Source organism: Helianthus annuus, chromosome 6 (genome assembly GCF_002127325.2).
Source record: "Helianthus annuus cultivar XRQ/B chromosome 6, HanXRQr2.0-SUNRISE, whole genome shotgun sequence".
In the NCBI taxonomy this organism is placed as follows: domain Eukaryota; kingdom Viridiplantae; phylum Streptophyta; class Magnoliopsida; order Asterales; family Asteraceae; genus Helianthus; species Helianthus annuus.
In genome coordinates, this window is record NC_035438.2 from 75,715,810 (window position 1) to 75,726,792 (window position 10,983).

General features: G+C 34.8%; 1 long non-coding RNA gene across 1 annotated transcript; it reads left to right on the forward strand.

Annotated features, from left to right (window-relative positions):
* The first annotated feature begins 516 nt into the window (after nt 1-516).
* LOC110864113 lies at nt 517-1,534 on the forward strand. The gene is made up of 2 exons (XR_002549636.2): nt 517-661; nt 1,299-1,534. It is a non-coding gene; the product is annotated as an uncharacterized LOC110864113 (long non-coding RNA).
* Nucleotides 1,535-10,983: the final 9,449 nt, after the last annotated feature.

The following is a 10,983-nucleotide window of genomic DNA, read 5'->3' on the forward strand; positions in this document are numbered from 1 at the left end:
CACATGTGCACTACTATAATAATAGTATTGAAAACAAGACGACACCATAAATCTTTTTTTATGTCATAAAAAATATGCTCGAATATACTTGAATGAAAGATAAGAAAATTTGTGATCTTATGGTGCCATTTTTGTTTTAAAATGATAACGTATGGAGAAATGGGAAATGTTTGAAAAGTTATATATTTTTTGTTCCAATTTTACCCCTCCTTCATTAAAAGTCTTCCCCCCCTCCTTTTTAGTGGGTTTTAGTTAGTTTTTTAGTTTTCACAATAACTAGTGGTTTTCATTTGAACCTTCCCCTATATATATATATCAAGATCATTTCAGAACTCTTAAAACTTTCAGAACTTACAGAACTCATCATAACCGTTAGATCATTCAATCAATGGTTTAAAATAATAATGGCATTATTGTAATTAAAAAAACTTTGAGTGACATTTTAATAGATTAAAAAGGGTATTGTAGGAAAATTAAAACAAATTAGTTCCTAATTTTTCTCATCTCTCTCTAAATTAAAATAAAATTCATACACGGTTCGGCAATTTCTTCTCTCTCAATCGCACAATCACATCAAAAGGGATCTGAGAACCCTTCCTACAAATCGCAGATAAAGCATGATCTAATCGGCCTCTCGCGATAGCCCTATCGCAACTCTCAGGTGTTGTTTTTTCACATATTCTTTGATGCCAACAAGTCTTTAATTTGTTGATGGTATTGTACCTTTTTTGTATATGCAATCAGTTCTTTTATATTGGTTTAACATAAGGTTTTTCAGTGGTTTATCACTCCGCTTTTAGATAGATACAGATTGAAATCTATTTGTTTATTTTAATTATGATATTGAGAATATACGTTTTCCATTGAACCAATTAAGGTTTGGGCTTTCTTTTTAATTATTTCTCAAATTACTTGATTGTATATCTGATTTGATATTTTTTTTTATTTTTCTTTCACTAACGAATATGAAATCGTGAAAGTAGTTAATTATACTTTTCTCTGTTATTTTTAGTTATGGTATTCTTTCAATAATTACATGTATGTATGTAAATAGTTTAGTTATACATATATAATTACATATGTGTTAATCGTTAACTTACACATATGTAAGTACTTAACTTACATATGTTTAATACTGGGTTACATACGGAAATGGTAATTGTTTCAGTTTTAGTTTACCTATATTATATCTATATTTAGATTCTAATTTTACATATTAGTTAACAAAAATTAAATCTGCATATTTAAATATCAAAGTTATTTTTATTTATCAAGTATTTATTTTGCATTCATGACAGGCTTTGAGAGATTATCATGCTTTTGACCATTTGAGGTGTTTGCTTTGGAAATACATCTAAGCTCAATGGAGAAGAAAGAGACGAGTGAAAATGCATGTTTAGGTTGATAAATGTATATAACGAGTTGACGTTAGTGTATATAATTTTGAACAATTTTAATATGCACACGTGTACACATTTTTTATCCAACACATGAGTGAAACATCTATACACATATGTGTAATTGTAGATTTGAATTATGTCTTTGAGCATTTCCACCCGTTTTTATTATACTCACGATCAATTTAAAATTTAAAATTTGGATGATTGTATAAAGATTTACATATATGTTAATAAATGATTATTTTGAAAATCAAGTAATCATTATCAAGTTTGCATATATGTAAATAGCATGTTTACATATATGTAAGTAGTTGTTTAGTTTAAAAAATGGATTAGTAGTATGAATTTAATATGTGCATATGGATGCTCATCTTTAAACAAATCGATTACTAGTTTAGAAAGTTACATATATGTAAATATTACAGATATGATGAACACTTTCTTACACATTTAAATAGGCCATGATTAATAAGTTTGATCTTTATTCATTTTGAAGGAAACGAGGAACCCTATAAAAGTTAAGTTATTTGTAAATCTTCACAGTTCAAAGAGATGAGATGGGAAAGAAGGAAGGGAGAAAGTTAATTAGATTTTAATATATTTGTAAATTTGTACAGTTCAAATTGACGAGATAGAAAAAAAAAAAAGAAAGAGAATTAGTTAAGTTAATTAACAGGAGAGAGAAACTAATTTACATTTATACCCTTTTTATTTTAATTTTAATTTTTTATGACAAAGAAAACTTGTGGTTCATATTGGTTCTGCAAGTTCTTTAAAAAATGATGTTCTGTAATGAACCCTTCTCTCTATATATATATATATATATATATATATATATATATATATATATATATATATATATATAGAGGCCGGTTATCATACAAATAGCCTAATCGTACATTATGTACGCCTCGTCCACAACCGTCGGATCATCTTTCTTAAACAGCGCCTTTTTCTCTTAAAAATGTCAACATAGGATTAATAAAAAAGAAACCGTCAAGGTTAAAATCGTCAAATTTAAGATCAAAGCACCTGATAAACGGCGAACAAAACCTCAAAAATCATAACGTAAGATCCTAAATCAAAACCAAAACCGAAATTATAACAATTAACCAGAACGATTCTTATTCACCAAATCGATCGATTCCCATTTCACCAAACTCTTCTGAGAAAATGAACTTCTGATGAATTTAGAAATTCTGTATGCACTGACTATAGAAGAAGATGATGCAGATTCACAAATCATGTGCGAAAACGTCGATAATGCAAATGCGAATTCGGTATAAAAAAGAATTCTTTGACATTTCCTATAGTTTGCGAATTCATGGGATGCATATGCGATATCAGTAAAAAGTTAAGAATTCTTTGAAATTACATATAGTTTGCGAATTCATGATAATACACATGCGATATCAAACTTTTCAATATCCCTTTCCTATAGTGTGCGATTTCAGATAAATTAAACATGCGATATCATAAAAAAGGATATTTAAATGTTTGTTTCTTACAGTTTGCGAATTTCTTTCGAATCAAGTGCGATTTCGAATAAGGCTGCAAACAAAAATTTAAAAAAAAAAACTTTGTAACAAAAATGCAAAAAAAAAAAAAAAAAAAAACTACCAATCATAAAAACTAAAAATGATATTATTTTATATAAAAAAACTTAATTTATTAACGATGTGACTATAATTTGACATGTAATGATGAATTTTACAATAAATACTACTGAACTTACCACCCTACCTATATAATAAATTTACTATATTAATATAAAAAACCTTGATAACTACCTTCCATATTAAGACATAGAAGACCAAATAAAACACACACAGAACACAAAGACACAAACAAAAATGGCATATGAAGATATGGAAAAAATCAAAAAAATTGCAATCAAGGAGCTATTGTCAACTCGCACGTTGACAGAAATAAGCACTGATGTCAACTCTTCTCATCTGGTTCTTGATGTGCAGGGAAAAATCCTTGAACAAATCAAGAACAATCAAGCTGTATGGGAAAAGCTACTTCAAGAACCACCATCAAGCTTCAGGGACAAAGCTTTGGATCACATAAAAGAGCAATCTCGAGCTGATGACTTAGCCTTCTCTTTCCTGACAGATGCTCTAAACACGGTGAAGGAGAAGATGGAGTTCAGCTCTACTGAACGTGACAAAATCTTTGCTTCAAGTAACTAAATTTCAGTTAAATCGTTTTATGGTTGTAGCTGTGTTTGACAATAACCACTATTTTGTATTTTGGATATATGTTTTGAACAAATATTATGCTTTAATATAATTTAAAATCGCATGAATGAATTAGGGATCTTTGCCACAATAACATAAAAAAACAAGATAACTCAACATCGCATGTATTAAAGGAGAAATCGCATTTGAAAAATCATATAAACTAAAATTAAACTGATGCATATAAAAATCGCATGTTTATAATACTAAAATCGCATGTGAAAAATGATATACATTAATGAATATAAAATCGCATGTGTTTCTTATAAATTCGCAATTACATTTAAAAAAACATTACTCATCCTCGTCATCTTCATCTCCAGACACCTCTTCCCACTGATCTTCTTCTTCAGATCCATCATCACTGATGTAATCTTCAAAGTCATCTTCCTCTTCGTCGTCTTCACCCTCATTATCTTTGTCTCTCACACCATCTTCAATCTGGACACCCTTCATCTTCTTTTTTCCCCGTTTACCTTGTTGTTTGGCTTTAAGCTCGCCGCAAGTCCGAATGTCATGACCTTTTTCATTGCATACGCTACATGTCCTTGACCTTTTCACTTTACGGCTGATCATTTGTTCCTTCTTAGATTTAATCCTTCTATGCGAGCCGCGGCCTTTGTTTCTTATACCAGCCGGCACACGAACAGTAGGGGGAGCATTAGTTACTGGTTGTTGATAACCAATCAACTTTGAAAATCGGTCAAATTTTGGATCAAGTTGCTTGGTTATGCGACTATGATCAACTCTCTCTTTAATCTGCATCATTTGATCCCTCACTAAGACAAGTTGATCAAGGTCGGAAATCAAATTACTAACCAAATACTCCCCTGTGTGGATGATTTCACGAGCAATCCGTTTAGCCCTCTGATGCACATCCTTGCCACCCACATTTAGATTGTACTTAACATTTAACTCATTCGGCACAACATCCTTCGTCCATCTCTTCATAACATATTTGTTTGGTATTTCTTTAACACCAAACATCTTGAAAAGAAAATATATGTGTTTGCATAGCAGCCCATACTGCTCAAAACGCAAACAGCTACACTGTGCAGTTACATCATTCTCGAGATTCTTGAACCACACCTAGCAAATAACCAAGAAAAAAAAATAATAATAAGGTTTAAAATCGCATGTATAAACATAACAATATCGCATGTTTAACAATCATGTAAGTGAGTAAAATTAATATCGTATGTGGAACATAACAATTTCGCATTTCTAAAAAAATAATGTAAAATAAATAAACTAAAATTGCATATGTAATGTAACGAGTTCGCATATCTAAAAAAACATGAAAAATACCTCCAATAAACCATCTCCATGTGCTTTAAAATCCTTCAACAATATTCTGATACGTGGACCTTCAACTTTGGTGTCCATCGGCAAACATTCGGAAATTGTTCCATGTATCTCTAAATGCTGATCAAAAAATATAGACCTGGTGTAGATCTTAGCAGCATCTTTTTCCAATGTAGTTTGACTCCAATCAGCTGGCTCAGTATATCTTGAAATATGATCATTTTTCCTATGATTGAACCTTTGAACATCCATTGCCCCATCAAAATGATTCATAAACTCTACGAGTGTGAGTTGTGAATTAGCAACCTGACAAAAAAGAAAAAATGGTTCTCACTCTCTGATCTTGATGTTGTTCTCATAAGACCTGACATTGGCTCATGCCGGTAAAAAGCCGGAATCCACATGGATCTCATCCCAAACATGTCATCAATCCATTTGTTTTCAGTAAGACCAAACTCAATCATCACCAACTTCCACTGTCTCTCGAATTCTTCAGGCTCAATCGAATCAGTCCAAACAATGTCGCACATCCTCCTTTTAAACTCATCATTATTGCACAACTCGTGCCCAACCTTTAACAATAAATGCATTTTATATCAGTCTATTACAAAAAGCTATAATAATTAAAAATAACACCAACAAAAACACAAAAAATGTTGCATGCTCTACCTTATCTGCCACTTTTTTCATTATGTGCCACATACACAATCTGTGTCTGCTAATAGGGAAAACCTCCTCAATAGCCTGTTTCATAGCAGGGTCTTGATCCGTCACTACAACATTAGGCTGTCGACCAAATGACTTTAAAAATGAATTTAGACGCCATTTATATGATTCAATACTCTATGATGCCAACAACCCAGCTGAGAGTGTTACATTCCGACAGTGGTTGTCAATGCCTGTGAACGGAACAAACACCATCTTGTACCTAGACAACAAATGCGAAATCACTTTTATTATATGCGAATTAATAAAAATCAAATGCGAAACCAGGGGGAAAAGCATGCGATATATTCAACACCACTCTGTTGTCTACACATGCGATATTGAACACTCATTAACAGACAAAACATGCGAAAAATCAGTAACAAAACATGTTTGTCTTTGAAACATTTACCTGTTTGTCTTGAAGGTTGCATCGAACGATATTGTAGGTCCGGGTTTCGGGATCAAAACCGTGATTTTCATGATTATGTTCATAGACGGGAGAGAATAGAGATGATAAACAAACAACTTTGTATTAATCCGGTAGTAAAACATTACAAGTCAGCCCGATTACATGATACCCGAACTAATACCAAAGGAGTACACATCCGGGGAGAGACCAAGTGGTGATCTCTCCCGGTGAGGTCTCAAACCTCCTCCAACTCTCTTGCACACACTTGTGCTCTCACTCTTGTGTTGCAAATGACAAGGTGTTGGTATTTATACCAAACACAGGTTGTATGGTCGAAGGATCAAACTGACTGGTCGATAGATCATCTGTCGACCATCCAGCTTTCGAAAGATACACATATACCTCGAAGGATGCCATATCCTTCGAGGTCCATCTTCAACCTTCGATGGATATCTTTCGAGCTCATCGAAGGATACACAATCCTTCGATGCCTTATCCTTCGACACCAACATTAAACAACCATAATTTGTCTTGCAACCACACACGGTCAAACGAATAACCCTCTCGTTTGACCACTTCAAACGAGCGGGTCTATACACGTTCGATAGACCGTTTCACTAACTATTACAAATTCAGCGTAAAATAATAACTAATCTATTCGACAAGCATCGGACACAAAATCTGCATCAACAAATTCCCCCTTGTCCGTTGCTGTCGAATGCTGAAAATGCAACTGCAATCATCGATCTTCAGTCAAGTAATCATCTTCTCTGTGTAAACAAATTCCCCCTTGACCGATGATCCAGGTAAGTAGTATCTTGATGCTCATTGTATAAAACTTCCCCCTCAGAGTACGCGCATCCGTGTTGAGTGTTGTGCAATTTCCTCAAAGGACTCAATTGACCGATCTTCCGCTGATCTTCCAATACTCCAACCGGCATTTGATAAGGGTTCCATTCTTTTACAACTGCATCAAGTCTTGATCTTCAAGCGTCTGTGCAAAACATTCCACGCAGAACCGTTTGTATCACCAGAAAATCACAAACTCTACCACCTGTGATTGCGTTTAGAAATTTACCGAAGAAATTCAACATTTGAAAATTTTTATCCCCCCATTTCTTTGGTAAAATCTCTAAACCTTAACAGATTCTTTCCACTTCAAAGAAACTGTCGTCAAATGTTCACCAATTCCCTCCACTGAGCGGAACTGTCGTCAATCTTCATTGAATGACGAGCGGAAGCGAACATACCGTGTTGTTTTTGGCCCATAATAGTCGCGTTACCATTTTTGTCATTGCATCGGTAACCGTGACTACCCCACAATTTTCAAACATCAAGTTTTCATCATCTCTTGTTTTCATCATGCTGCATCACCCCACGCGCTCCCAAATTCATACGAATTTTGACGTTGACATTTAGAAGCGCGGTTCAAATCAACTTCACGAACACCCGACCCCACTTGCAAATCGCGACCCATTAGAATAATTTTGTACTCTTGGCTAACTATTGTTTAAAAATTCAACTATTCTTGACCCACATATAAGCCTTGGGCCACTAATTTTTGAACTTATGTTATGTGGGCTGCTCTAAAAGTCTGCTAGACAATTAAAAACAACATTCGGCCCAACAAAACTTAACATTCCATAGAATCTTGTATGTCACAGTATGGGACAACAATTGTGGGCCCAGCCAAATTAGGTCTTCCATTGTTAACAACAGCAACCACACAACCCTTTCTCTTTCTTCAATTTTCAACTTCAAAAGTCATGCTCCATTGTCATCTTCCTCCGACTTTCTTCTTGCACAGCCGCCATTCACAGCCTGTGATATCATTCGAGCACATGTATCTTTCGATACATAAACAACTGGTAAACATCATCTTCATGTCTGATCCTTCGAGATAGAACTGATTATCCTTCGAAGTAAGACAAGGATGACCTTTCAAGATTGTTGGGAGGGAAAATTGATCTATCGAAGTACATAGTAACCTTTCGAATTTGTTGAGAAGTGAAGTTGATCTTTCGAGACAAAGCAAATAATCTATCGAAAATAATCTATCGAAAACAATCAAAATTTATTTGCTTATTGGGGCGGTGCTTTTGTCCGACATGTGGGCAACAAAATACGAAAGATCGGCGGGTTGGTAACAAAATAATCTGATATGATCAATTGGGCGGTGCACATGGGTATTGCTTTGGGCAGTGAACACAAGCAATTAACAACTAAATTTATTGGTCTCTTGGCGGTGCATTGGGCAATGAACACTCCCATTTAATTTAAGCACATGGGCTGTTGGCCTTTCAATTCGGTTGTTATGATCCCAAAAGAAACATCTGATCTTTCGATTTCAAACTGATCTTTCAAAAACAGTTCACCTGATCCTTCGAATTACATAATGATCCTTCGAATTAACAATGATCCTTCGAATTGTCACATCTGATCCTTCGAAACTGTTGTTGATGTTAATCTTTTTGATCTTTCGAACTAATAACTGATCCTTCGAAGTATGAAGATATCTTTCGAAGTATGAAGATATCAAGAACTTCAAGAACACAGCAACTATTTAAAACTGCAGATTTATGAAAACACTTCGTAAACGATTTTTGATGAAGAAAACTTGAACTTTTAGGAGAAAAACATAAAACCCAACACTCGTTTTGTCACAGATCTGAATATTCGGGTCCAGATCTGAGTTTTTCTCATTTTCACCATTTTTACATCTTGAACAAAAACGCACAAAAATCACAGATCTAGAGCACATGTGACTTAGTAAACGGTTAGTTTTACTAAATCGGGCACCATGGCTCTGATACCAATTGTAGGTCCGGGTTTCGGGATCAAAACCGTGATTTTCATGATTATGTTCATAGACGGGAGAGAATAGAGATGATAAACAAACAACTTTGTATTAATCCGGTAGTAAAACATTACAAGTCGGCCCGATTACATGATACCCGAACTAATACCAAAGGAGTACACATCCGGGGAGAGACCAAGTGGTGATCTCTCCCGGTGAGGTCTCAAACCTCCTCCAACTCTCTTGCACACACTTGTGCTCTCACTCTTGTGTTGCAAATGACAAGGTGTTGGTATTTATACCAAACACAGGTTGTATGGTCGAAGGATCAAACTGACTGGTCGATAGATCATCTGTCGACCATCCAGCTTTCGAAAGATACACATATACCTCGAAGGATGCCATATCCTTCGAGGTCCATCTTCAACCTTCGATGGATATCTTTCGAGCTCATCGAAGGATACACAATCCTTCGATGCCTTATCCTTCGACACCAACATTAAACAACCATAATTTGTCTTGCAACCACACACGGTCAAACGAATAACCCTCTCGTTTGACCACTTCAAACGAGCGGGTCTATACACGTTCGATAGACCGTTTCACTAACTATTACAAATTCAGCGTAAAATAATAACTAATCTATTCGACAAGCATCGGACACAAAATCTGCATCAACAGATATCACATCGCCAAATTCCATATAGTTAAGCTTGCATAAACCATCAGCCCAGAACAACCCAGTTAACCGTTTGCCATCATCAACAGAGTATTCAAACGAATAATCAGCTAAATACTGTTTTTTGTCAGTCATCCTATTAATCACCATGTCAGCGTCATACTCTCCTATATAGCTGTTTATTCGCTTTCTAAAATTTTTGCAATCATCAACCGTGGCACCAACGTTCTCGAACCACCATAACGTTTCCTCATTATATGGAAAGCTTTGACAGGACCAAGGTTTAAAGTGCCAAGTTCCCAAACCATCTCCTCCTGGACATCTGACAATTGTCTGTAAGCTGGGAGCATGTGAATGTCATTTTGACAAACAAACTTATGGTTATGACCATCAACAAATCTCTTGACTGTATATAATCTACCATCCACAGTGCAAATCACAAGTTGAGCTTTGCATCCGGTCCTAATAGTCCCCCTGTTCCTGGTTTTGAATTGCTTTTTTGACTTGGAATTATCATCAATACACACAGGCTTATGTCCCTCTTTAGAACAAACAAAATACCTAGTTTTGATTATACCACCACTGTATACTTCGCCACCTTTCTGAATAGAAAAACCAGCTAACTTAGCATATGATTGATAAAACGCATATGCTTGTTCAATGGAGATAAATTGCATCCCAACAACAGGTGTAGCTGATGCCTGAACCTCCAGAGTGTAAACCCTTTCATCTACATGAATCAAAATAAAAAACATAAAAAGTCATACAAACCACATGCGAATCGTCTGATAAATACATGCGAAATGATGATATTTGATTAATCTGAATTACATATGCGATTTGTTACATAATCAAATGCGAAATTACAAAAAAAAAAACAAAACCAAATGCGAATTGTAATGAGTAATAACATGTGAAGTTATACATGCTGCTTCTCAAAAAAAATACATAAGTATCATCAACATTCAAACTACAAAAACAGCTACAACAAATGCTACGCTTAAACAAAAAACAATTATACGAACAAATTTAGATATCTGAATTAACATAATTACCAATAGAAATCTCGTTTGCAGCACTTGAACTTGAAACTGGAATTGGAATTGGATTTGCAGGTCGCGGATTTAAAACATCCTCAATCGAAACTATCTGATAAGCAGATAATTGAGCATGATCACCAATCGGTCGATTTTCTTCAAAATCATCTTCTGTTCGTCCAGTGCTACTCTGTGGATCCATCGAAAATAGACAAATTGAATGAAACCCTATCACGTACGAACGAAAACTGCAAATTGTGAATTATGGAAAATTTGAAACTGATTTGAATAATAATTACCGGGATATCAGTGTAACGAACTTCTCGCTGAATGAATGAAGAGACGAATTTGCCCTCTGATGGTTAGGTTAATTGTCTGATTTAACCTTCTTAAACCGCACTCAAT